Here is a 25,108-nt window from a genome sequence, read left to right on the forward strand (position 1 = left end):
CCCACCCCATTTCCAACAAAGGCTTCCAGCTTTTAATAAAAGTACTTGTTGACCTATCCCTGATGAAAGGTCAGTTTTGACATTTCTGCAAATTCTGTCTTCTTCACAATCTAATCCTTCATTGTAGGGCTTCAGCATTTTTCCAACTTCATGCATGAAACAATCTTCTATAAGTCTTTTCTAATTAGCTACCGACAAGTCCAAATAAAAATTAGTTTCATCTGAATATTAATCTTTACTAGTTTGTGTCATTATACTATATGTATTTGTATTCAATATTTTTTTGCTTTTTTCCAAGTCTATCATGCATGTTAAAATGATTCTTTATGGTTTCCACATTTTCAGCATGATTAGAATTACCTTTACCCATGTTAGACAATTTCTCTGGTGCCGTATACCAAGTGTATCATTTTGTAAAAGTTTTGTCTTAAATTGTAACACAATGAGAATTTCCGTCCTTTAACCACATTTTTCTCTATTTATATATTATAACTGAAATTCTTAGCCCATATTATCATGCACTCTTTAACGCGTTCTTCCATTTCAAATGTCAGCAAAATTTTATAAACACAGTGGCTGAATTCATTGTGGTTTACCAATATACACAAATCTTGCTTTAAGATTTGCTAGGAAATTTTGTGTAAACCTTTTGAGATTAAACCTCTTGCAGAGATGAGGACAATAGAAGTCACTAAGACTTTGAAATTTTGAATAAAGGAAAGTGTTTAAGGGGGTTGTTCATGCTCAAATATCATACTTCTCAGCAAGCAGAGCAAAATAGATATTTGCTATAACAAACCGTGTTGCTTATTGTTCTGATATTTTGCTACCATTTTACTTCATCTTATGTTTGATTCTTGCCTAGACAAAAGAGAGAAGTTGATAAGTCAAGTATTCTTAAACAGAGGAAGGAATTTTCTCTTTGATTCCTAAATGGGATTCAAAAGCCACCACCTCATTTCAAAATGTACAATCAACTTCATTTATTCATGCTGGCTGAAAATGCCACAAGATGCAGTGTCAACACTTCTGGAGAGTTGGATTTAGAATTAAAATTAAAAATTATGAATTGCGGAAATGTTTTCCAAGTATCAGAATAGAACGCATTTTTCTGAATCAATGTCTAGTTAAGATTCATCCCCAGCAATGTGCAGGCTGCTGCTTATCAAGCCTTCCATAGTTCAGAGCTTAACAGTAAATAATTTTGTCTATCTATTTATTATTTGTGGGAATTAGAAAGTTTTTTAAAGAACTACAGAGGGATGTAATATAAAAGAACATGAAGAATATTTTTTTAGAGATGGTCTACTCCATTTTAAGTCTTTTATGTGGCAGACTTTCCACTGTTTAATTTATTTACACTTTATAATTAAACATTCGTCTTTGATAGCGCCTGAGTATATTTGCAAGAAACAGTAAGCAAACACTGATGCTCACAGATGCCCTGTGAAACAACATGGTAAAACACAGTAACATGGTGGGCAATCCTAGATTATTTTTCTGCTTCATGAAAACTCTACTGGCTTGATAGATACGACAACCTAGCTATGAACTGTAATGAACTTTACCAATCTTATTTGCATTTTGAGAGCTTTATTTGAGCTAAAGCTTGATCTCCCTCAAATGGGGGATGAACCTGCAAATCTGCAAACATTTCCTGATGTTCTCTAAGGTGTGGAAGTATAATTGCATCTCCCTCCATTTCATGCTGACTAGGGACTCCTGGCACAATATAACTGGAGGGCACTCAGTCAGGGAAGAATGCATACATGTACTCAGCTGGGAATAAGGTTTAGAGCAAGCCTACTTGTGAGAAGACATACAAGGGACTACCTTGTAGTGTTGGAAGAAATGTCCTTCTGGGTTCAGTTCCAAGTGGGGAAAAAGGCACTGGAAACATGGAGGCTGCTTGGAAAGATGGTTTAATGGTGGACAGGATCACATGGCTTGAGCTCCTGAACAGAAAAGAGGGATCACATACTTCAAGAGGTTGGGTGAAGAAGAAAAGAGGGGAGAAAAGGGGCTTGCTGAGAGTTTCTGGTTTTTTTTATACTCTCTGTTTAACCCCACCTCTCTGTTTCCTGTTCCTGTGTAAGAAATGTATTTTGATTGGTTGTCAGATTCCCAGGGCCTTAGCTAACTCTGTAGGTTGTGTGTCTTTTGAGTCCCAAGCTTGGTTGAGTTCCCAGATGCCATGTGGTTTCTGTATAATGCTAATTCTACCTTTGTTAAGTAGAGTAGACTGGCTCAGACATTTTAATGGCCCATTGACAAAGGTGGGAGCTATTAAGAATGAGTCTGCTTCCTGCCTAAAAATATGTTTCTCCATTTCTGGTCCAGGGAAATATAATATTCTGCCTTTTCAATATTTCCGAGGATATTTCATTTTTCTAGGAAAGGTTTTTTTTAAAAAACTTCCTACAATAGGAAGTATAAAAGTCCGATTCGTTTAAAAAGTTGGATTTAGAAAACAGTTCACCTTGAGCTAATTTCTTATGTGAAATTTGTTCCTTTAAAAAATTGTTCATGAAAGGGACAGAGTGCTTACCAGCCCAGGGAACACAACTGTTCTATTCATCCAGAGTAAAAGAGGAACATCGCAGGCAGCTGGTTCATCCTCTTGAAAACTACAAAAGCTAGCTTTGAAGCTGGCATCCCTGAGCATGATGTTGACAGCCATTCATCTGAGCCCCTTGGATGTACTTTGAAGTTTTCTTCTGTCCTGTTTTTAAAAACGCAGGCAGCCATATAAAAAGAGAAAGCATCATCAAGTGTGCTTTCTGTGTAAATATTTTAACAGTGATGATAATTTTCTCTCCCTTTTATATTTTCACATTTGTTTTCTAAGTAATATGAGCCTTTATTCTATAGTTCAAAAATAGAAACATCTTCTCAGGCTATTGACCAGATTCTGCTGATATCTGTATGTTATTTTTGCAGCTAGATGATGCCATCATGTAAAATACAAATGTCACATACATGTTTTAACAATAACCCTATGAAAATAAGATGTGTTGATATGCAATGATTTTTTTTAAAAAAAAAAGCAGTTCAAGGGGCAAGCTGTTGAAAGCCCAAATAATCATTAAAGGTTGATCTTTTTCCCTTAATTCTTTTTTCAAATAAATTATTACCTGTTTCCCTGTAAATAATACAGCGTCTTATTTTATTTTGACCCCCGAAATAAGCACTTGGCCTTATTTTCAGGGAGGTCTTATTATTTTTGAGGTGCAGGAGATGGCAAGCATGGTCACCTCGTGGCTGCCACTGTGTTGGAATATTTTCAGGGAGAGCTTATTTTCAGGGGAGGGCTTATTTTAGCACATGTGCTCAAAAGCCCAATTGGGCTTATTATCCAGGCAGGTCTTATTTTTGGAGAAACTGGGTATTTAAAATTGTGTCCTAAGGTTACAATAAATGGAGTACAATGATAATTATAAAATTGCAGAATATTTCCAATTATTCAATGTAAATAATAATCCAAATATAATAATCCAGATACCATCATTACTATACCATCCATTCATGTAGAATTTCTCTACTGTATGCATTCTTCCAAAATTCGATAAAAAGATCTCTGGTCAGTCACAATTCATCAATTACAAGGGATGAGAAGTCATAAGTCAATGATAACTTAGGAATCATGTATGGTTTTAAGGGTGACATGATTGCAAGTATCGAAAGAGACTCCTTCAAAGGAATATCAGGGTCAGTCAGTCAAATGTCCTAGATAAGATCACATCAGCAAAATGAATGCATAAATTATGCTTGAACGAAGAGTTTTCGCTACACATAGGAAGCATTGTAACTGAGAGAATATGGGCTTTGTTTTACTTTCTGTATTCTTTTTATGGCTGAAGCCCAATTTCCCTTGTGAAAATATCAGCAATTCTACATAGAAGAGACAGTGGCTCGCTTATAAAGAGATGCCACGATAGTTTCCTTTTTATGAATTAATACTTTCCATTGAAAATATTTTCTTTTCCTAGCCTGTAAGCTCTCAGGGAAGACTTAGCTAGTCCTTTGCTATTAAAGTAGCCCTGGGTTTTATTACTAAAAGATAGTGACAATGTAGAATATCATACATGAATGGTATATATGAAGTTGTGAAGGAAGTCCATGCAGGTATTGAGATGTAGGGATTTGGGCATTAAGGATCCAGTTGAGAACATTTGGATAAGAATATAAAGAAGGGGAAACAACAAATACAAAGATATCACTGTTCAGCGCTATACACTGTACTATACACTGTCAAGCTAGGCAGAAGCAGAGGTGGTATTCTATCAGTTCGGACCAGTCCGACCAAACCAGTAGTGGAAATCGCGGGTGGCTCCACCCTCCTGCACTGGTTCCAAGCATCCCATTTAGGCCCTTTTTTTGCCAAAAGTGCATGCACGAATGGCTGTGTGCATGCGCTGAGGTGGCACGTGTGAGCAAAGTGAGAGCATGTGCGTACATGCTCACATTTGCAAATGGGTAGGGAAATGAATAGTACCCCTGGGCAGAAGGTCTGGATGATGCTCCCCTGTTGTGGCCTAGCAGGAGACTCCGAGCAGGGACCAAAGAGGCTGCTTGGCCACCAGGAGGCACCTGAAGCATGGAGCAGCGGTGAAAGTCAAAGGGAGTTTGTCCCTGACCTCAGGCACTGGAGCAGTGGGGAGGAGCAAAGGAAGTTGGTCCCTGACGCCCGGCAGAGAAGGGCAGAGAAGCGAAGGCAGCAATTACGGAGACAGCCTTATAGGAGATAATCAGGCCCAGATGGTTGTGATTAGGCTCCTCCCAAGAGAGTATATAAGAAGAGACTTTGGGAGGAGACCTTTTGCAGGACACAACCATTATACTAGGCTGGAGAAGCTCTTGTGTGTTTTCTCTTATCTGTGGGAGTCTGGGTTGCTGCCAATGTCTTGTCTGTGAGTAATTACTGTGAATAAAGTGTGGCTAACAGTAAGCTTGTGTCGGCGTGACTCACCAGTCGGAGGGGGGTCAGAACACTTCCCCATGTAAGATTTCAGAATTTCAGAGAGAAGAGACATAGCAAAGATGGGATATCTATGGAGATTCTCAGTCATCCATGTCATGGTTGTCCCAAAGGTGCTTTTTCAAGAGGCAACTGGACTTTCTGTTTTTTCTTTGAAGATGTTTTGCTTCTCATCCAAGAAGCTTCTTGGATGAGAAGTGAAATGTCTTCGAAGAAAAAAAAAAACAGAAAATCCAGTTACCGCTTGAAAAAGCACCTTTGGGACAAAGATAGGATAATTCAGCTACCGAGACATATGTTGGAAAGTTATCTCGGCAAGATTGCATGGTCCCAAAAATTCCTTGTGGTTTTGCTGACTGATCCATTTTACAAAAGTTTGAAGGAATAATAATGAATTTGCTCTCCTAGATGTGATTCCAGCCAGTTGGGAATTGCTAATTGAAGAGATAAAAGCAGAAGGAACTTTGGGAGGAAGTGATTGTGTAACACTGAGTTTTCAGATACTGCATAATCTAATGTACACGCACACTAAATTCAGGTCACCCAATTTCAAAAACAAAGTGCTAGGCAGGATCTCATGGCTAGAAATCTTCAAGTTAAAGGAAGTACAAGAAAGTTGAAAACATCTGAAAACATTTGCAGTCATATGCTTCAACCACAGAGATGCAAAATAGTACCAACAGAAACGCAATATGGTATTGAGATCAAGAAATATCATTGTTTCTCTTTATTCTGTGTTGGAGAGATCATACTTGGAATATCATACCCTGTTCTCAACAATGATTTGTCCAGATGATAGCAATAGCAATAGCACTTAGACTTATATACCACTTCACAGTGCTTTACAGCCCTCTCTAAGCAGTTTACAAAGTCAGCATATTACCCCCAACAACAATCTGGATACTCATTTTACTGACCTCGGAAGGATGGAAGACTGAGTCAACCTTGAGTCGGTGAGATTCAATAATAAAAATGATATGATATAATATCATATCATAAATATGATAATAACAATACAAAAATGTTGAGGGACGGTTGAGGGAATTGCCTATATTTAGCCTGGAAAAAAGTGGACTGGGGAAATATGATCTCTGTCTTCAAGTATCTTAAGGACTACATAGGTTTCTGTGTATAAGATGTTCCCATGTATAAGACACCCCCATTTTTCATGTAGTTTCTTGTAGTAAGCATACTATAAGCCATCACTGTGCAGAAGCCACCTTGTCAGAATGAATAATACAACAGGAAATGCATCACAGGAACAATAGAGATGAAACCTAGAGTGGCAATGTGATAGCAATAGCACTTAGACTTATATACCACTTCATAGTGCTTTGATAGCCCTCTCTAAGCAGATTTACAGAGTCAGCCTATTGCCCCCAACAATCTGGGTCCTTGGAAGGATGGAAAGCTGAATCAACCTTGAGCCGGTGAGATTTGAACTGCCAAACTGCAGCTAGCAGTCAGCTGAAGTACTGCACTCTAACCACTGCGCCACCTCGAACAACTACAATAGAGAGGAATGATAGAGCTGCATATAAGATAGAGGCTCATCCCGCATGTGCGGCCTTCTCCTTTGCCTCAAGGTGCTACTTACCATCCATAAAGCCCTCCATGGTAGTGGATCTGAGTACTTGAGAGACCGCCTTCTGCCGATTACCTCCCTTCGACCCATCAGATCGCACAGATTAGGCCTCCTCCGAATTCCATCCGCCAGTCAGTGTCGACTGGCGACTACGCGGAGGAGAGCCTTCTCAGTAGCAGCTCCGACCCTTTGGAACGATCTCCCCGTGGAGATTCGTACCCTCACCACCGTCCAGACCTTCCGCATAGCCCTTAAGACCTGGCTATCCCGTCAGGCCTGGGGATAAGATCCTAATCCGCCCCACCCGAATGTTGAATGAATGTTGAGTTTTACTGTTTTATTTTATTTTATTCACATATTTTATGTTTTGTCTTGCACTCCTTCCCACGAATTGTAAGCCGCCCTGAGTCCCCTCAGGGAAAAGGGCAGCCTATAAATGACAAATAAAACTAAAAAAAAAAAAACTGTGTATAAGACGCACCTCAATTTTCAAGTAAATATTTTTTTTTTAAAAGTAGTACCTTATACACGGGAAAATACGGTATCATGTAGAAAATGAGGCAGGGTTGTTTAAGGATGTTTCAGAAGATAGGACAAGAAACAGTGGGTTTAAATTATTCAGAAATAGACATTAGTTGAACATGGGGGGGGGGGAGTTCCTGACAGTAAAGAGTTGTTACAATGCACAGGTTGCCTCTAAAAGTTACGATTCTCCTTCACAGGAGGCAGGGGTGGGGTTGCTCCCGGCATTGCTGCCCATTTGGTGTGCGCAAAAATTTTGTGTCCGGGTGCGAGCGAACACCAGACACGTGCTCCACATGCGTGCACATTTGCACAAAAATAGGTCTGTGCAGGCGCAAAACATTAAAAAAAGAAAAAAATTCATTTGTGAAGTTACAATTGTTCTGTGCATGCGCAGAACCAAAAATCAAGATGGCGGCCCCATAGGAGAACTGGTTCGGGGGCCTGGCAGGCTGGGGTCACTGCCAATTCCAGCGAACCAGGCCACCAAACCACTACCGGTTCAGCCAAACCAGTCCAAATTGGTAGGAACCAACCTCTGACTGGAGATCTTTAAAGAATGGCTGGATGGCCATCTGTTTTGGAAGCAGTAATAGTTGATTCTTGCACTGAGCAGAGAGTAGGACCAGATGCTTTCTAAGGTCCTTGTTCACATATGCCACCTCGAAATTGGGGAGGAAGAAAAGAGCAGAAACAGCATGTATTTCATTTGCAATGTGGAAAAAAAGATACTAAAATGTCATAATCTTTGTTTTAGTTCAATAAAATGTGATTTGGCACCTCTGCTCAGCATGCGCTTACCAGACTGACATAATTTTGATCAACGGGAAAGGACCTCAGGCAAAGCAGTTTTCCTTTCATTGCCAGTACTTCCCATATAAATTGCCTTTAAAGCCCCAATTCTCTCTTTCAGCCCCCAAGGACTCTGAGTGGGAGCAGTTGATAGTTTAACAAGAGCCTGAACTTAGAATACACCAATTCCTTCATTCCACAGTGGAGCCCTATTGCAGCAACCTGTCATATGTGTGTTCTTTCAGTAGGATGGCTGTTGGGGTGGTTATTGTTAGTGAATGGATGAGGCAGACTCAGACTTCAGCAGCAAACAGCTCTTTATTAAGTGACAACTATGTACAATCCGGCAAAAGTTCTCTCTGGCAGCAGCCCTTTTATAGGGAGCTGTCAGACATTCAACCAATCAGATTTGAGTATTGTTCCCGCCAGAACAGAGGACCTTGGTGGAAACTACCATACTGTTTGTCAGTATGGGACAGTTATTATTATAATTACTATTATGCATGTGTGTACTGCACAGGGGTGGGTTTCTCGCCCCATTCCAACCGGTTTGGTTGGAACGGGGCCGGCGGCGTCCTCATGCACGTGCGCGGTGCACGCATGCGTACTAGCGTCTGTGCGATGCTCCAGCTGCTCCTGGAGGATCGCGCAGGTGCTGTATGCGTCCTGCGCATGCGTGGAAGCGCAGAACTCGTCAAAACCGGGTAAGGAGCGCGGGCGGGCGGGTGGGCCCTTCGCCGTTCCCAGAAGTTACTTACTTCCGGGTTCGCCGACCAACCAGTTCGCAGGGACTGCCGCGAACCGGTTGAAACCCACCCCTAGTACCGCAGGTGTCAAACTCACTGCGTCACATTGCTGTCACGTAACATTTCATGATGTTTACCCCCCCTTTGCAGAGCTGGGGTGGGAATGGCCTGTGCATGACGCATCTGGCCCTTGGGCCACCAGTTTGACACCCTTGGTGTATAATATTGAATATTTCCTTTTTTTTTTTTTTGAAAAAGTTCTTTATTTGACACACATTTAAACATTGGACACAGTGTAACTGTCCTGGAAATGTCTTTGCCATACATACTAAAATATAAACTTAAATATTATAATCACCATGCTTATTTATAATTGGTCTATTCAACATTTACAGATATGAAGATATCGTATTTCCATCCACGTTGCTTTGTTCTTGTCTTATACATTTTCACTGTTATAATTTCATACATAATTCTAATCTCCATTCTATAAATCTTAATCATTGCTTGTTTTGGGTCTTTCCTTTTTTGTTCCAACCATCGATAAAAGCAATTGGATATCCATTTGTCTGAAATGGTATAGGATTTCCTGCCTAAGCAGGGGTTTGGACTAGAAGACCTCTATTCTAATAACAAAACCTTGTTGAGTAAAAACCTCTCTGAAAGACATCAGAGATGGTCTTGTAGGTCCTGTTCAAGGGAAGAACTTTCTTCATGACTTATTCATAACCTAGAAATCCAGTTTCTCAAATAAGCACTCCTTTGCCTGGCCATTGACAGAATGAGTTGAATGAATTGGGGGGGAAAAGTGTTGTAAAGTTGAATGGAAATCCACTTCTGTATTGTTACTAAGAAAAATACATACTGATAGATGTGTTACCAGGAATTGAACTTGCGATTTGTCAATCTTACATAGGCCTTCTTGGTAGCTCAGAGGCGGGCATATCTTTTACATCTTCAGAAAATAGCTCTGAAAGGATTTCCTTTAAACCTTTTACAGTCCAAGGGCTGCCTTCTGCTTATGGAAGGCCATAATGGATAGGTAGAGAGGTTTTTGAGTACTGGTGATAGCAGAGGTCTTTGTAAAACATTTTAAAATATGTCTACAGCTCAAATAACCATTTTCTTTTTCTTTTTTTTTACTGAATGTGTTTTCCCATGGAAAGAGGTTTTCTCTAGAGGACAGTAGGAGCAAAGTGCAAGTGTGTTTGCACTTTTATAGTTGCCATTTAACTATAGAGTTAATCTCTCTTTGGAGTGGCCAAATTTTATAATCTAGCGGTCCCCAATCCAACTAGACTTGGTCTCTCTTTCTGACAGATCATAGATTAATGGCTGTCAGAAGGTTTCCCAGATCTACCTTTTCACCAAGAGGAACTGACTCTCCTTCTGATTTGTCAACACAGCATATAAAACCGAGTTCAGGTGAAAGGTTGTTTGTTAGCAAGAATGCTAGTATAGCTAACAGGCAAGGTAAAGTGTTTTATTACTGCCACCTTCTGATAGCAACAATAATAGCAGTTGCTGGTGTTCAGATCAGACACGACTGTGAAAGAAATGCAAATTTGTTGCTGTGTATATGGATTGCCCTCTCTTTCATTGGTGGAATTAACCATTAGTGAAATTATTATGGGGTATTTATAACATTGCATTACTAATCATCTAGAGCAACCATACATAAATTTATCAAGCGGAAGACAGATTACTGATTTCATACAGTGCTACAAGGACCCAATTTTTAAATAAAATTGTTAAAAACTGGTCCCAAACTCATAAAAGCTCATATAAGGATTCAAAGGTCTTATGAAATTTGGTGCGCTCATGATTTTTGGTCCATTTGTTATTAATATTAATATTAAACTTTGGAAGTTAGAGGGTATTATTTAGAACATCAGGACTGTCATCGCATCCCAAACAGCTAAATCCTGTTAAGGCAATAATGTATATCTGTCTTTTTCTTTTTTTTTCATCTGGAGAAATTTATTTTTCACATTGGCCACTGGGCATCCATGGGATGGACCCAAAAACCCAAATGCTCACACAGCAACTGTGTGATTAAACTTTGCTCTCATCAAGTGCCAGGAAAATCAGAAGGCCCAGGCAGGTCAAATGGGTATAAAGATTTATTGCAAGCTTATGCTCTCTACAATAATCTGAACTATTAACAGTCCAAACAAATTGGCAGTAGATATGAGTCAATTGAATTCAAGGTCTGGCCATCTCCTACAGCCCTGTTTTTAATCCAATTCTTGTAAAAAAAAACGAGGTGTGTATGGAGCATTGATTGCATGGTCACTGCTACCTCATTTTGTGTGTGTGTGTGTGTGTGTGTGTGTGTGTGTGTGTAAAGGTTCCCCTCACACATATGTGATAGTCATTCCTGACTATAGGGGGCGATGCTCATCTCCGTTTCAAAGCCGAAGAGCCAGCGCTGTCCGGAGATGTCTCTGTGGTCATGTGGCTGGCATGACTAAACTCCGAAGGCACACGGAACGCTGTTACCTTCCCACCAAAGGTGGTTTCTATTTTTCTACTTGCATTTTTACATGCTTTTGAGCTGCTAGGTTGGCAGAAGCTGAGTTGCCCTAATGACCAGCAGGGTAGGTGGGGCTTGGTGGTCATGTTACTGGGTGGGCGTGGCCAACTCAACATCACTCACGTTGATGGGTCCTTCACCTTAGCTGTTACAATGTAATAAGGGTTAACCGGAGAGGCAGTTTCTGTAAGCAGGGCAATAAAGATTAGGCTAGAAACAACACCAGAATGTTTCCTTCCTGCCTTCCTTATAGGATTAGCCCTGTAAAGTGGAAAAAAACAAAATGAGATTTCTTCCAACAACCGGTTCTCCGAACTGCTTAGAAAGTTACCAAACGGTTCTCCCGAATAGGTGCGAACTGGCTGAATCTCACCACTGAAGCAGACTCATTCTTAATAGCCCCCACACTCTTCAATAGCCCACAACAGATGTCAGCACTTAAGAGATAAAAACATAGCTAGGTCTATTCATAAGCAAATGCCCTCACCCAAGATCCAACAAAGGTAGGATTAGCCCTCAGCCATAACAGGAATTGCCCCAAATCCTCTTCATTACATCATCACCCAGCAAGATTCAACCAGGCCTGGGATTCAAGAGACAACCTACAAAGCCTAAATTCAAAGCCCAACAGAAGGCATAAAACCCAGGCACTCTCAGTATCTCTGCCCTTTTTTTGCCCACAACCTCAAACCATGTGATCCTGTTCATCAACAGACATTCTTTCCAGGCAACTCCATGAATCCAGTGTCTTTTCCCCCACTTGGAAACTGAACCCAGAAGGATATTTCTTTCAACAGAAGTTAAAATGCATACTCCTGCTTAAAAGGACACAAGTCTATACCCCAGAGGGAGAGAGCAAAATCCATAATGGCTACTCTTTGAACTGTGAAATCCCTGTGAAATGTTAGCATTGCATTGAACTACCTAAGTCCCCATAATAGGAGTTTCTCTCTCATTTTAGAATTTGATCTTTAACCTCAATACAATACAATACAATACAATACAATACAATACAATACAATACAATAGCAGAGTTGGAAGGGACCTTGGAGATCTTCTAGTCCAACCCCCTGCCTAGGCAGGAAACCCTATACCATTTCAGACAAATGGCTATCCAACATCTTCTTAAAGACTTCTAGTGTTGGGTCATTCACAACTTCTGGAGGCAAGCTGTTCCACTGATTAATTGTTCTAACTGTCAGGAAATTTCTTCTCAGTTCTAAGTTGCTTCTCTCCTTGATTAGTTTCCACCCATTGCTTCTTGTTCTACCCTCAGGTGTCTTGGAGAATAGTTTGACTCCCTCTTCTTTGTGGCAACCCCTGAGATATTGGAACACTGCTATCATATCTCCCCTAGTCCTTTTTTTCATTAAACTAGACATACCAAGTTCCTGCAACCATTCGTCATATGTTTTAGCCTCCAGTCCCCTAATCATCTTTGTTGCTCTTCTCTGCACTCTTTCTAGAGTCTCAACATCTTTTTTACATCGTGGAGACCAAAACTGAATGCAGTATTCCAAATGTGGCCTTACCAAGCCATTAAAAAGTAGTATTAACACTTCATGTGATCTTGATTCTATCCCTCTGTTTATGCAGCCTAGAACTGTGTTGGCTTTTTTGGCAGCTGCTGCACACTGCTGGCTCATATTTAAATGGTTGTCCACTAGGATTCCAAGATCCCTTTCACAGTTACTACTACCAAAAGCTACCAAATTCTCAATTCCTGTCGCTTCACAGATACAAGCAGCCGTTTCTAGCAGGAAACATCTGTATCCTGGAACCAGAATGCTTGTTATAATGAGTTGTCTATGTGACCAGCAATTCTTCTCTTAAGCCACACAGGAGAATACAGATTTTGAAGTTGTCTGTGGATCCTTTTATGGTTCTCTGTGACATGTGGGTTGGAATTTCTCCTACAGCTTGATCAGGCCAAGCATAGAGGTAGGTTCTACTGATTGAATTATAGATTGCTGATATTCACTCAGAAGATATTCTTTGTAGGGGAATTTACAGGTGGGTGGGTATTTTTAGTAAAAAATGAAGACTTACTCATCTGTACAAATCTTATCTTGATTTTGTTGGGGCCCAAAACAATAATTTGATTAAGTTGATTTTGTTTGATGTTTTCAACTCTTCATACTTGATTGTAGTCATTACAACTGTTATCATAAACTTGTTTGTTTTTTTAAAAAAAGAAAGGAGTAAAACACTGTACATTCATACATAGAGCAATGATATTAAAATGATATCAGCAGTGAAAACACCAATAGTACAGAGGAAAGAGGTGTGAATTTCAACAAAATAAACATTGAAACCAAAGGAAATATAGGCTATAATGTACATAACACACTAAACCAGTGAGGGCTAGCCTTTTCCCCATCGTGTGCCAAAGGGGGGGGGGGGAGTGCAGGGGAGTTGTGTACGGGTGTGCCCACACCCATAATGCTATGCCCGAGACCTTGTGTGGACGCGTGCATGACACACACACCCGCTGTTGGCCTCGCAATGGACCCGTTTTTTGCCCTCCCCATGCTCCAGAGGCTTTCTAGGAGCCTGAGGAGGGCAAAAACAGCCCCCCCTCACCTGGAGTGCGAAAAATGGCCCAATGAGCAAACCGGAAGTCCATTCCTGAACTTCCGGTTTGCGTGTTGGGTTGTTTTTTTGCCCTACGGAGGCTTCAGGGAAGCCGAAAAAGAAGGATGAAGTCAGCTGGCCAGTGCGCGCATGCTCACTGGAGCTGACAGGGCAATGCCTTGCATGCCCTAACAAATGGCTTAGTGTGCCACTTGTGGCACGTATGCCATAGGTTCACCATCACGGCACTAAACCATCCTAAACCACAATGCCATCCTCATTTTAACCTAGAATGTTGTATAAGATATAAACACTGGAAGAAGTTGGTTTATGGTTCAGTATCTTTCAGGAACAGAAAATTTCAAGTGTCCAGAAAATTAGGTTGAGTAGTCAAAATCAAATCTGCTAATTGTGGGCACACATCTCATCCGAACAAAACCATTATAACAAAATCAAGATGTTGGAATAGAAAAGCCTGCCCAATCTATTCTGAAGTTGTGTTTACCTCTTAAACACAAAGATTCATTTAACTAACAGCAGGAAAGGTTGAGAATCAGATACAGGACATGTGACATCCACCTCTGTCTGTCTCTATCTACCTTTTGTCTAGCATCTCATGTGCATAGAAATTATACAGTTTCCTATGTTATTCAGGCATGATCCTGATATTTATCTTTCCATCTTTTTTTTTAATATACCCGTGATGCAGAGAGCTCTGACTCTCTCATGACTCTTCAGAATCTTCTGCCCAAGGTTTTCTTTCCCTCCTAAATATATCGTATTTCATTTTGGCCTAACTCAGAATTAAGTCACTCATTCTCACCTCTTCGCTTCTATCTTCCTTCAAAAATCAGTCATGACATTCCCAGTTGAAGGATTCTATTGAAAATCCATCCATTCACCCTTGTGATGTCCCCCCGCCCTAAACTTTTCATGCTGCCATTGTCAGGTATTCACTTAATTACCTGGTGAGTTTCTGATGTCTTGTGTTATGTGTACAACAGACAACAGATGTCTTACTGAGTGGGGGAGCACAGTGGGGGCAAAAGAGTTTGTTGCTTGTCAATCTCAGAGAAAAAAAGAAGGTGGAAGGGCGGAGATTTTGTGGACTGGGTAAACACTAAGCAATTCAGAAATTCATTTCCAGCTCCTCAGGGGTCCTAGTATTTTATCTTATGAGAGGTGGTACCAGCACATCAGTGGTGGATTTCAAAAACTTTTAGAACCTCTTCTGTAAGTGTGGCCTGCTTTGTGGGAGTGGCTTGCTAGCCATGTGACTGGGTGGGAGTGGCTTGCCAGCCATGTGACTGGGTGGGCGTGGCCAACTTGTAAAATGTGGTGAAACTCACTTAACAACACTTAGCAACCAAAATGTTGACTCAGAAACTCTGGCATTTGAAACACGTAAGTCATAAAGCTGTCAAGTTACAAGACCCTTGCACCCCTAACCCTTTAAAAAAAACCAGGGGTGTTCAAACTTGACAACTTTAAGACTTGTGGACTTCAACTCCCAGAATTCCTCCTCTCGCTCTTCATCTTGATGATGTCCGGATGGGCAGGGGGAGGGAGCTGGAACCGTTTCTAAACGGCACTGTAGATTTGTGGAACCTCTTCTATATAGAAGAGGTTAGAACTGGCAGGAACCCACCCCTGCAGCACATTGATAGGGGTGGGTTCTATGAATGCTGGCTTACTAAAAGAAGTTTAGGTAAGAACCCCGTCTTTTTTGTGAGAAGATAAGAAAAGTGGGAAATCTTAGATCAAACCAGAAAGGAGGAAATATATTTGACCAGTTTGGCCGACAAGTATTGAGTTGGTACGCTCAACAAGCATGCAGTATTCTCTGCCCTCTGAACTTAATGAAAAATAACAGAATAGCATGAAAGGTAACAGTTACCATATTAGTGTTGTACCTAATACAGTATTTTAGGATTTAATTGTGATATGAGCTGGCCATTTGGAAAAGACCCAACTCGAAATGGCCTTCAGAAAGGGGCCTAAATCTGAACCTGAATTCTATTATAGATATTTTCTTTTGTTGCCTGTTACGTTGTTATCTCTACTTGTTGTTTGGTTCTTTAAGGATAACTGGATTTTTCCACCGAAATATTTGAAGCACAGGCTGGTACACATTTTAGTCTCCAGCTTTGTTCTCAGTGTGCTATTCCCTATGGGAGAGGTATGTTATCCCTCAAAACTGACTGCCTTTGATTAAATTTAAGCTTGTCTTCCAGCTGGAACTCTTTCAGGTTAACCGTCCCTAATCATTTTGGACAGGAACCATCTGTTAAATCTCTTGGTTCCCAAGGAACAGAACAGAGCAGAACGGTAAGATTGAAGAATAATGTTGTGGGTGAGGTGTTTCATGAGGACATGAAACTACGCCATGATGACTAATTGGCCACATGTTAGTACAAAGGTAGAGAGCAGTAGTGAATCGCTATCAGTGATTTTCTAGAATCCAACTCATAAGGAAAGTTTGAACTGTGAATCTGGAATAGTCTCTTTTTCTCTCTGAATTTCTCTGAGGTGTTTTATGTCAATCAGTTAATGCTAGTTAGGTCCTCTTCAACAACAAAACTGACATTTGCTCCAGCCTTAAAAGTGCATAAACAAATTCTAAAACGAAGAAGCTTGCAGAGAGAGCTAATCTGACAGCCTTGATTACAGAAAAGATACTAGTTACGTTTAACACCAATTGGAAATCCCTTTTGGACTTTTTGCACAAAATAGGGGGGAAATGAAATTATGATATATGGATGTTATGTCTAGAAAAATAGTACAAGACAGTGATGAAAGAAATGTCCTTCTGTGTTCGGCTCCAAGTGGGGGGAAAAGACACTGGAGACATGGAGGCTGCTTGGAAAGATGGTTTAATGGAGGACAGGACCACATGGCTTGAGTCCTGAACAGAAAAGGTGATCACATGCTTCAATGTTGGTGGAGAAGCGAAGAGAAGAGCCGACTGAGATACTGAGTCCTTGGTTTTATCACCCTCTGGTGTTTGATCTTGAGCTTGTATTCTGATTGGTTGTCAGACTCCCATGGGGCCATGCAGGGACAACTCTCTAGGCTGCGTTTTAAATCCAGGTTTGGTTGAGTTCTCAGATGCCATGTGGCGAGTTGGGTAAAGGGCCAATATTATCATGCCTTAATCCCATCCCCCTGGAGCTGAAGGGGAGAACTCTTTATTATGTAAAGTAGACTAGCTCAGGCTTTAATGGCTCATTGACAAAGGGGGATGGGCAAGAAGCTGCAGGAAGCTATTCTGTCTTTTAAAACGCGTTTCTTCCTTTTCACAACCAGGGAAATATTCTATCTTTTCAATATTTCCTAGGATATTTCATTTTCTGGGAGAGGGCTGGGTGATAACTTCCTACAACAGGAAAACAATGAAAATTAGGCTGTAACCATAGATAAGAGTTTAGTTGAAACAGATATTGGGGGCTCTGTTCAACTCTGTTATTCTAAGGAGGTCATTGGTGTGTGTGTGTGTGTGTGTGTGTGTGTGTGTGTGTGTGTGTGTGTGTGTGTGAAATAGATTCTAGAGTTAGTCCATATAAGTAGCCTCAACCTCCGTCCATAATTGAGCCTGGCAATTTTCAGAAACCAGAGATGAATGCTGGTTTCTGGCAAAATCATTGTAAATCGCAGTCATGTGACTGCAAATGGCTGTAAATGGAAGTTGGTTGCACCCAGAATTAGTGGGTGGGAGGGGGAGGCAATGTCAGAACATTTAATCCAGGTCATAAATCTCTTTTTGAGGTGCCTTCAAACTTCAAATGGTTGCTAAGCAAACAGTTGTAAGTCAAGGACTACTTGGATAATGTTTTGGTCTAGACTCCTTTATGAATTTTAGTTCTTCCCTGAAATCTATTTAGATTCTTTTTATTTTCTATCTTTCATCCATGCATTTGCCCAGCACCCGTTCTCACAATCTTCTTTTCATATACGTCCTCATATATGTCCCATGAGCTGATCCTACCATGTATTTGAAATAAAGAATTAAAATGGCACTTTTAAAATCCAGATATATTTACTGTATCCAAGAATGCAGCTGAAATGGCCACAGCTGTGTACAGGAGGAGAAATTTTGGCTTTGGTTTTCTTCCATGATTGTTCCTTCTTGATTTATACGGGTTAAACTATTCTTGTCTCTGCACAGTTACTCTCTCACATCAGTGTAAATCAGGAGTAAGCAGCCTCGCCTTTCATTTAGGCCAATATCCTGTCTCTAAGAGCAAGCATTTGGGGATGCCCTGAAAGGAATATAAAACACCCCAGAATGAAATATCCCTGTTCCTGGCATATTGCACTTTCCCATCCCTGGAAAGACTGTGATTTTGCCAACAAGAGTTGCTTCCTGTTTCTTTCTTATTCAAACCCCGAAGAAACAGCTAGCTGATGTTTCCCCCCCCCCCCCGCCTTGCCATAATGCTGCTTCTGTTTCTGATTTCTATTAAAATCACAACTTCATGTTCTGTAGAGAGGCACGCTAGAGTGACATGAGGAGATGAGAGGTTGGTAATTGTATTCAGAGACCTTCCTTTAATTTCACTTAAAAGCAGTCCTTGAATAGTTGTGGAACAGAGCGGTTGGAGGAAGGGATGGATGTTGCCTGCCATCATTCATCTCCTGCAGCTATTGTATGTTGGACTGCAACTTCTGTCTCCTTCAGCTTTAGAGAACTGAAGTTGGAGCCCAAATTATCTAGACAGGAACAGAGCAGAGGCGTCGTCCGTTCCCTGTGGCCATCTTCTTCCATTCAAATTAAACTCCAGTTTGAAAACTATGCTACAATTGCTCCACGAGTAAAAATAATAATAATAATATTTGCATCTCCCTTGAGTAACACCTTTTCCTTTATTGATGCTGTTGTGATTCAGTTTTCTCTCCCTCTTGGGAAATAACAGCTATTAAAGGTGTAAAATATTGTATTGAGCATTGGGAGAGGAATTGTCCATCCTATGGGTAAAGCAGACTGATTTAAAATAGTTCCTCCAGCTATGTTGTAATGACAACTTCCAGAATTCCACATTTTCCCTAAACTGTTCTTTAACCGTTTATTGCCTTCTTGATCTCTAGTGCTACTACAATATTAATAATAATTACAAAATCTGGGCATTGACACAATTTCCATCTGTCAATTGCAAAAGACCCCACTGTTTGGATCTGTCATACAGTGTATTATGTCAATACATTACAACATCCCAGGTTTTTAAAAGTCTGTAGAGATTCTCAGTCGTCCAGGCCATGGTTGTCCCAAAAGTGCTTTTTTCAAGAAGCAACTGGACTTTCTTGTGTTTTTTTTCTTTTGAAGACCTTTTGCTTCTCATCCAAGAAGCTTCTTCAGCTCCGACAGGATAGTGGGGAATGGAAGGATTTATATTCCTTGCAGACAGCTGGTCATTTGCACCCTTTTAGAAGGTCATTGAAGCACTTGGAGGTTTATCTGTGTTCCCAGGGTCACCTGGGTCGTGCTCCTGGTTTCTGTGGTCTGCAATTTTTCCTCTGGAAATCCATTCCTACTCCCACACCATTCAAAGGTGTTCATCCCAAATTTTATAGCGAAAAGTCTGTAGAGATTCTTCGTCATCCAGGTCATGGTTGTCCCAAAAATGTTTTTTTTTTCAAGAGGCAACTGGAATTTCTTGTATTTTTTTTCTCTTTCTTTTGAAGATGTTTCACTTCTCATTCAAGAAGCTTCTTCAGAGCTTGTTTATTTGGTTCCACCACAAAACCGCGGTAGACAAAAGCGCGCTCGACGAAAGCGCGTATGTGACGTCATCACAGCGCAACGAAAACATCGCGCTGTGATCGATAAATGTAAAATTAAAGCGAAAACCTTACCCTAACCCCCCCAAACCTAACCCTAACCCTAAACCTAAACCTAACCCTAACCCTTAACCTAACCCTAACCCGAACCCTAAACTAACCCTTACCTTTATGTGAATCGGCTTGCTTTAATTTTATTTTTATTTCAATTTTTTATTTTTTTCGTCGCGCTGTGATGACGTCACATACGCGCTTTCGTCGAGCACGCTTTTGTGGACCGTGGTTTTGACGGGTCACGGTTTATTTTCCACTTTTTCATATACAACTCAAGGCAGCCAGCATATATATAATATTTCTTCCAACAACAACCCTGTGGGCTCAGAGGGAGAGCAAATGACCCATTATGTAAGATGGAGTAGGATTAGAATTTGATATATGTTTTATCCTGTGTTATAATTTTAGTCCAACTACATTGCCACTTCAGACATTATGACATGCATATTTGTTGTCACTGGTTTTCTATGTCATTCAATTTCCCAAAGGCTCCAGAATATTTTAAAATGAATTTCCTCTTGTGCAGTTCTTAATTATTCATCACCCTCCACCAGCTGAGTAGAGTGGCCTAGAATAAAACTGTAAATAATCCAGTTTTCAAAAAGTATTTAAAGATTCAGGGAATTAATGTTATTTAGAGTTGACCTCTATGAAAAATCTTCAAATGTGCATTCCTCTGGCTTTCCACTATAAAAATAACAGATGAAGGTTATTAAATAAGAAAAATGCAAGCAGAATACCAAGGTCCTTTTCCAAGGGCTGTTACTCCTTACTTTTATGAATATTTTAGATTTGACCTTTGAGGGACTAAGTAAATGGAGATTATTATTTTTTTAAAAAAAAAACTCTAAGCCAGCGATGGCGAACCTTTTTTGGCTCGCGTGCCATAAGTGAGGGGAGCGCAGGGGGGGGGGTCGGGTGCAGCCATGGCACACCCATAACGCAATGCGTGACACTCTCCCAGTGTGCATGCATGCACTACAGGTGCTCCCCCCATTTTTTGCATGCTTTTTTCACCCTCCCCAGGTTCCAGAGGCTTATAGGAGCCTGGGGAGGGCGAAAACAGCCTCCCCAGCTCCCCCCCAGAAGCCTTCCGGAGGCTTCAGGGATCTTCAGGAGGCTTCCCTGAAGCCTTCAGAGCAGTCAAAACAACCCTCCGAGCAAACCGGAAGTCTGTTCCCGAACTTCCGGTTTGCTCGTAGGGCCATTTTTTTTGCGCTCCGGAGGCTTCAGGGAAGCTCATGAAGCCTCCGGAGGGCCTCTGGGAGGGGCGGGGAGGCTCTTTTCGCCCTCCCCAGGCTCCTATAAAGCCTCTGGAGCCTGGGGAGGGCGAAAAATGGCTTTAAAAAAGGGTGAACCCAGCTGGCCAGCACGCGCATGAGTGCTGGCCAGCTGACAGGGCAGCGCCTCGCGTGCCCTGACAATTGGCTCCGCATGCCACCTGTGGCACACGTGCCATAGGTTCGCCATCACTGCTCTAAGCTCTCTTTTGTGTTGGGAGTATTATATGTTTGCTGCCTTGAGTAACTTACAAAGTAATAAAGGTGTATTAATATACCTTTATTACTTTATTACTATAATAAAGCAATAAAACTATAATAAATAAATAAATAAAACCTTTGGAGGCAAACTTTTTTCTTGGCAACAATGCAGTATGGAGGTTTTTAGCCATTGTCGTCTTCTTAGATGCTTCCCCCCTTCAAGTGACAAACATAAGTTGTTCTTCCTCTAAGTCAGTGATTCCCAAACTTTTTCAGCGCACCGCCTCCTTGGTGCTACAAACAGATCCTCAGTGCCCCCTACCTGTTGAGGACTCGGAAAGTCCTCGACATACGACCAGGTAGCTAGCAACAAGCCAGGCTGCGCCCTGATTGGCTGGGACGCAGCATCGCCTGTTGCTAACTACTAGAGGCGCCCTGATTGGTTTAGGCGCAGCGTCATCAGGTGCTAGACAACTGAAGTGCGCCCATTGGCTATCCCTGCTCTGACAGCTCGTTTAAATAGCTGTCAAGCAGGGATGGTGCTGAATCGCCTGTAAATAGTTTTGTTGTAAATAAACCTCTTGTTCGGCAGTCCTGGCTCTCGTCTCGTCTTTCCCGCCGATCGTCTAAACTACCCAGTGGTGGAATTCAATTTTTTTTACTACTGGTTCTGTGGCGTGGCTTTGTGGGCGTGGCTGGGGGGGGTCATGTGACTGGGCGGTTTGCATGATGGAAGGAAGATAGTAACTGTAAAATTCAAAACTGTAACAATTAATTGCACATTTATTCAAAATCCAATTTAAAACCCTTTTTAGTTAATGTTAATTCAACAAAATTGTTGAACATGATCCAGTGATACCAGGTTTTCAAAGTCTGATAGTCATTTATCAAGAACCTTAGTCACTAGTAACTTAGTAAACTCAGTAAAATTTAGTAACTACTTCACTGTTCAGTAAATTCTTAATGCGATGGATGGGCTTGATGAAGTGATACCAGAAAAAAATGTCTTTTCAAAGAAAGTGGCAATCAGCTATTTCCCAAACTGTAGGCAGAACTCCAGGATGTGGGACCCGGAGGATCCCCGTTTTTAAAAACCTGGTTACAGGCAGAGGAAGAGCTCAAGACTCTGATCCTCTCTTTGTCTGCACAAGCCACAGGGGGAACTTGTGGTACCCAAAACTAGAACCCCTGATTTCTAGATTTAAACCTTAAATATTGAAATGGCCCATTTCTTCCTGACTTCCAATGAAACCATTCCATTTACTGTCACGCAAATCTCCCTTGTGGGTACAACGGATTCCTCCCCCCCCCCCATGTATTTCCCACCCACCTCCTCAGCTTCCCTGCTGTATTTATCATTGGCAGGGCGCTCTTCTCTCTGGGGCCAGGGAGCAGCCCAAGCACCGGCGGCAGGAAGGGCAGCGGCAGAAAAATCTGGGCCAGAGGTTTTGGGGGAGGTGGGGCGGAGGGAGGGAGGGAAGACGTGGTTTTGGAGGAGAATAAAGCTCTGTCGCCATGTAGGAAGACCTCTGCCATTGTATCACTGCAGACCGCTTTGCATGCTCACCTTCCCTCAAACCCTGCTCTGCCTCACCTTTGGCCTGCTCTGCACTTAATGACACCGGCGGGGCCTGGGCCAAAGTAGCCAGGGGGTGTTGCAGGCTTGACATGCGGTGGGTAGGTGGGAGAGAAATAGACGCTCTAACGGCGGGACAGCCGATGCCCTCCTTCCACACTGCCAGCTGGCAAGGGCTGCTGCTCCAGCGCAGACCGACAGAGAAAGAGAGGCAGCCCGTCCTCTGCCTCCTCTTGCAAAGACACTCAGCAGCCCTCCAGGACCCTCTCCCCTCCCTCCCTCCCTCCCTCCCTCTCTCTCTCTCTCTCCCTCCTGGACTTAGAAACCCACCTCTCTGCTCTCCCACTTCCGGGCTGCAAAGCAGACAGGAGGCCAATACGCTCGGGCTTTAGTGCCTCAACTCGCCGAAGGAAGCTCGGCTCCTACGTCGACCCTGGATGGCTTTTTTCAATCCGTGTTTTTAAAAAATAAATAAATCAGGGAGGAGGGGCAGAAAACGGAATAGCCAAGCAAAGCCCTTGCTTTGTGGGTAAGGATTTCGAGAGGAGCTCCCAAGCGGGGAGAAGGAGCCTTGGAAAAGAAACGAGTTGGCTTCTCTGCTTTGCTTTTAAATGCACCCATAGGTGTGCGTTTCTGTTTTCTTCCCTATCGCTGGTATGAGGCTCTCGCTGGAGGCTGGTTGGCCTTTCTGGGACTTGTTATTTATACACAACACACTATATCCCCTTCTATGGCCTTGTCATTCCAAGTAGAGTCTTGCGCCCTGCGAGGGGGTCACCTCCAGCACTCCTCTGCCATCTTCCTTGCCTCTTAGCGCCCTCTAAGTCATCCCACCCCCTCAGGGGGAGGTCCCACCCACTTTGGGAACCACTGCTCTATGTCCTAAGTGGGACTGATCCTGTTTCATTCAGAGGGGGGGAGATTGACCTGCTGTAGGCATATAAAAGAAAACCAGAGCTCTGCAATTGCTTCAAATGAGATATTTTGCAATCTACACAATTTATACAAAATATGTGTGTGGCTGCAGACACTTCACTTCTCCCACCTGACTCTATAGCTGTGATGGCGAACCTATGTGCATGCATAAGGGGGCATGCGCGCATTGCATTTTGGGGGTTTGGGTGCACATGCACTTTGGGCGCTTGGTCCGGAAGAGGTTAGCCATCACTGCTCTATAGGAAGGGATGGGTTTCCAAAACAGCTGCACCAACCTTGAAAAAGATGTGGCTGTTTTAACAATTGGGGAGAGGAAACACCACAAAAGTGTTTTGCATGCTTCATGTTTTAAAGTACTTATTTTGGAGACTTTGCACAGTGATAGCGTACAGGACTTGAAATCAATTACTAGCTTATTGATTATTACATTATTAATTCCAATGGGTTACACTGAGAATTCTGTCGAAATCTGCCTCTTTCCTATTCTACATCAAGCTGGCTTAAATTGTGACTTGAACCCTTGATCCTTTAAGCCTACCAGCATGTCCATGGAAACTCAGCTTTAAAAATGGTTAGGTTGCAAATGGCAATAACAAATGATAGCAATGGGGGGCGGGGTGGAATCCGTGTCCATGAGAACCGCTTCAAAATATTGTAGTCAGTTTGGTTATTATACATCTATGACTAAGAAGAGTGAAATGAGTTTCTTCATAGCAACTCAGCCTGCGGAGTCCAGCGCTCCGGGGGAAGGAGAGTCGGCTGTGGTGCCGCTTCCCCTCAGCAAAGAAGTGGAGTGAGAGTCGCAGAAGTGGCAGCCCCCCACTTAAGAAGAAGACCAGGACAGCCGTGCCACCATGAAGCCTGTGGTGCTTACCCTTCAGCCAGGGAGGCAATATTTCATCTTGGCGAAGACAGGCATGTGGCCGGATGGGAAGCTAATGGGCTGCTTCGAAGCCTCAAACCCCCTGGAGCTGGCACAGGAGGCACACAGGCCCGGGTGGAAGGTGGTCTTTTCTGCAGCATCCCCCTCCCCTTTTTGCATCACCCTGCAGGGGGGCTCTGCCTTTGCAAAAACAAGGTGGGCGCATGTGCAGCAGCCACAGGATGTCTGCTTGCCCTCCTGGAACACCCCTCTCAGCCCCAGTTTAGCATCTGCATTTCCACCAAGGGCCGCCCCCCCACCCACTGGCGAGGCCAGGCTAGACACCGACCTTGGAAGGCAAGTGGGCATGGGGGACCACTGAGAAGGCCACGTGGAAGGCAGTCAAGCATGGCAGGGCTGCAGAGAAGGTAGTAGGGGAGGCATGTTGGGACAGTGAGGGGGGCAGGGACACCTAGCTAAGCCGTGACTCACAGACTTACCTGGCAGGCAGATTGGGGTGCAGGACTTCGGGCAGGAAAGCTGCAGAGCAGAGACTGGGCAGGGCGAGTGAGCGGCAACTGGGGGACCAGTTTGGGAGCAGGGCCAGACAGCAGTCACTACCGGTTTGGCAACTCAGGCCAAATGTCCACTACCAGTTCTCCCGATCCAAACCAGTAGGATTTCACCCCTG

This window comes from Thamnophis elegans, chromosome 6 (genome assembly GCF_009769535.1).
Source record: "Thamnophis elegans isolate rThaEle1 chromosome 6, rThaEle1.pri, whole genome shotgun sequence".
In the NCBI taxonomy this organism is placed as follows: domain Eukaryota; kingdom Metazoa; phylum Chordata; class Lepidosauria; order Squamata; family Colubridae; genus Thamnophis; species Thamnophis elegans.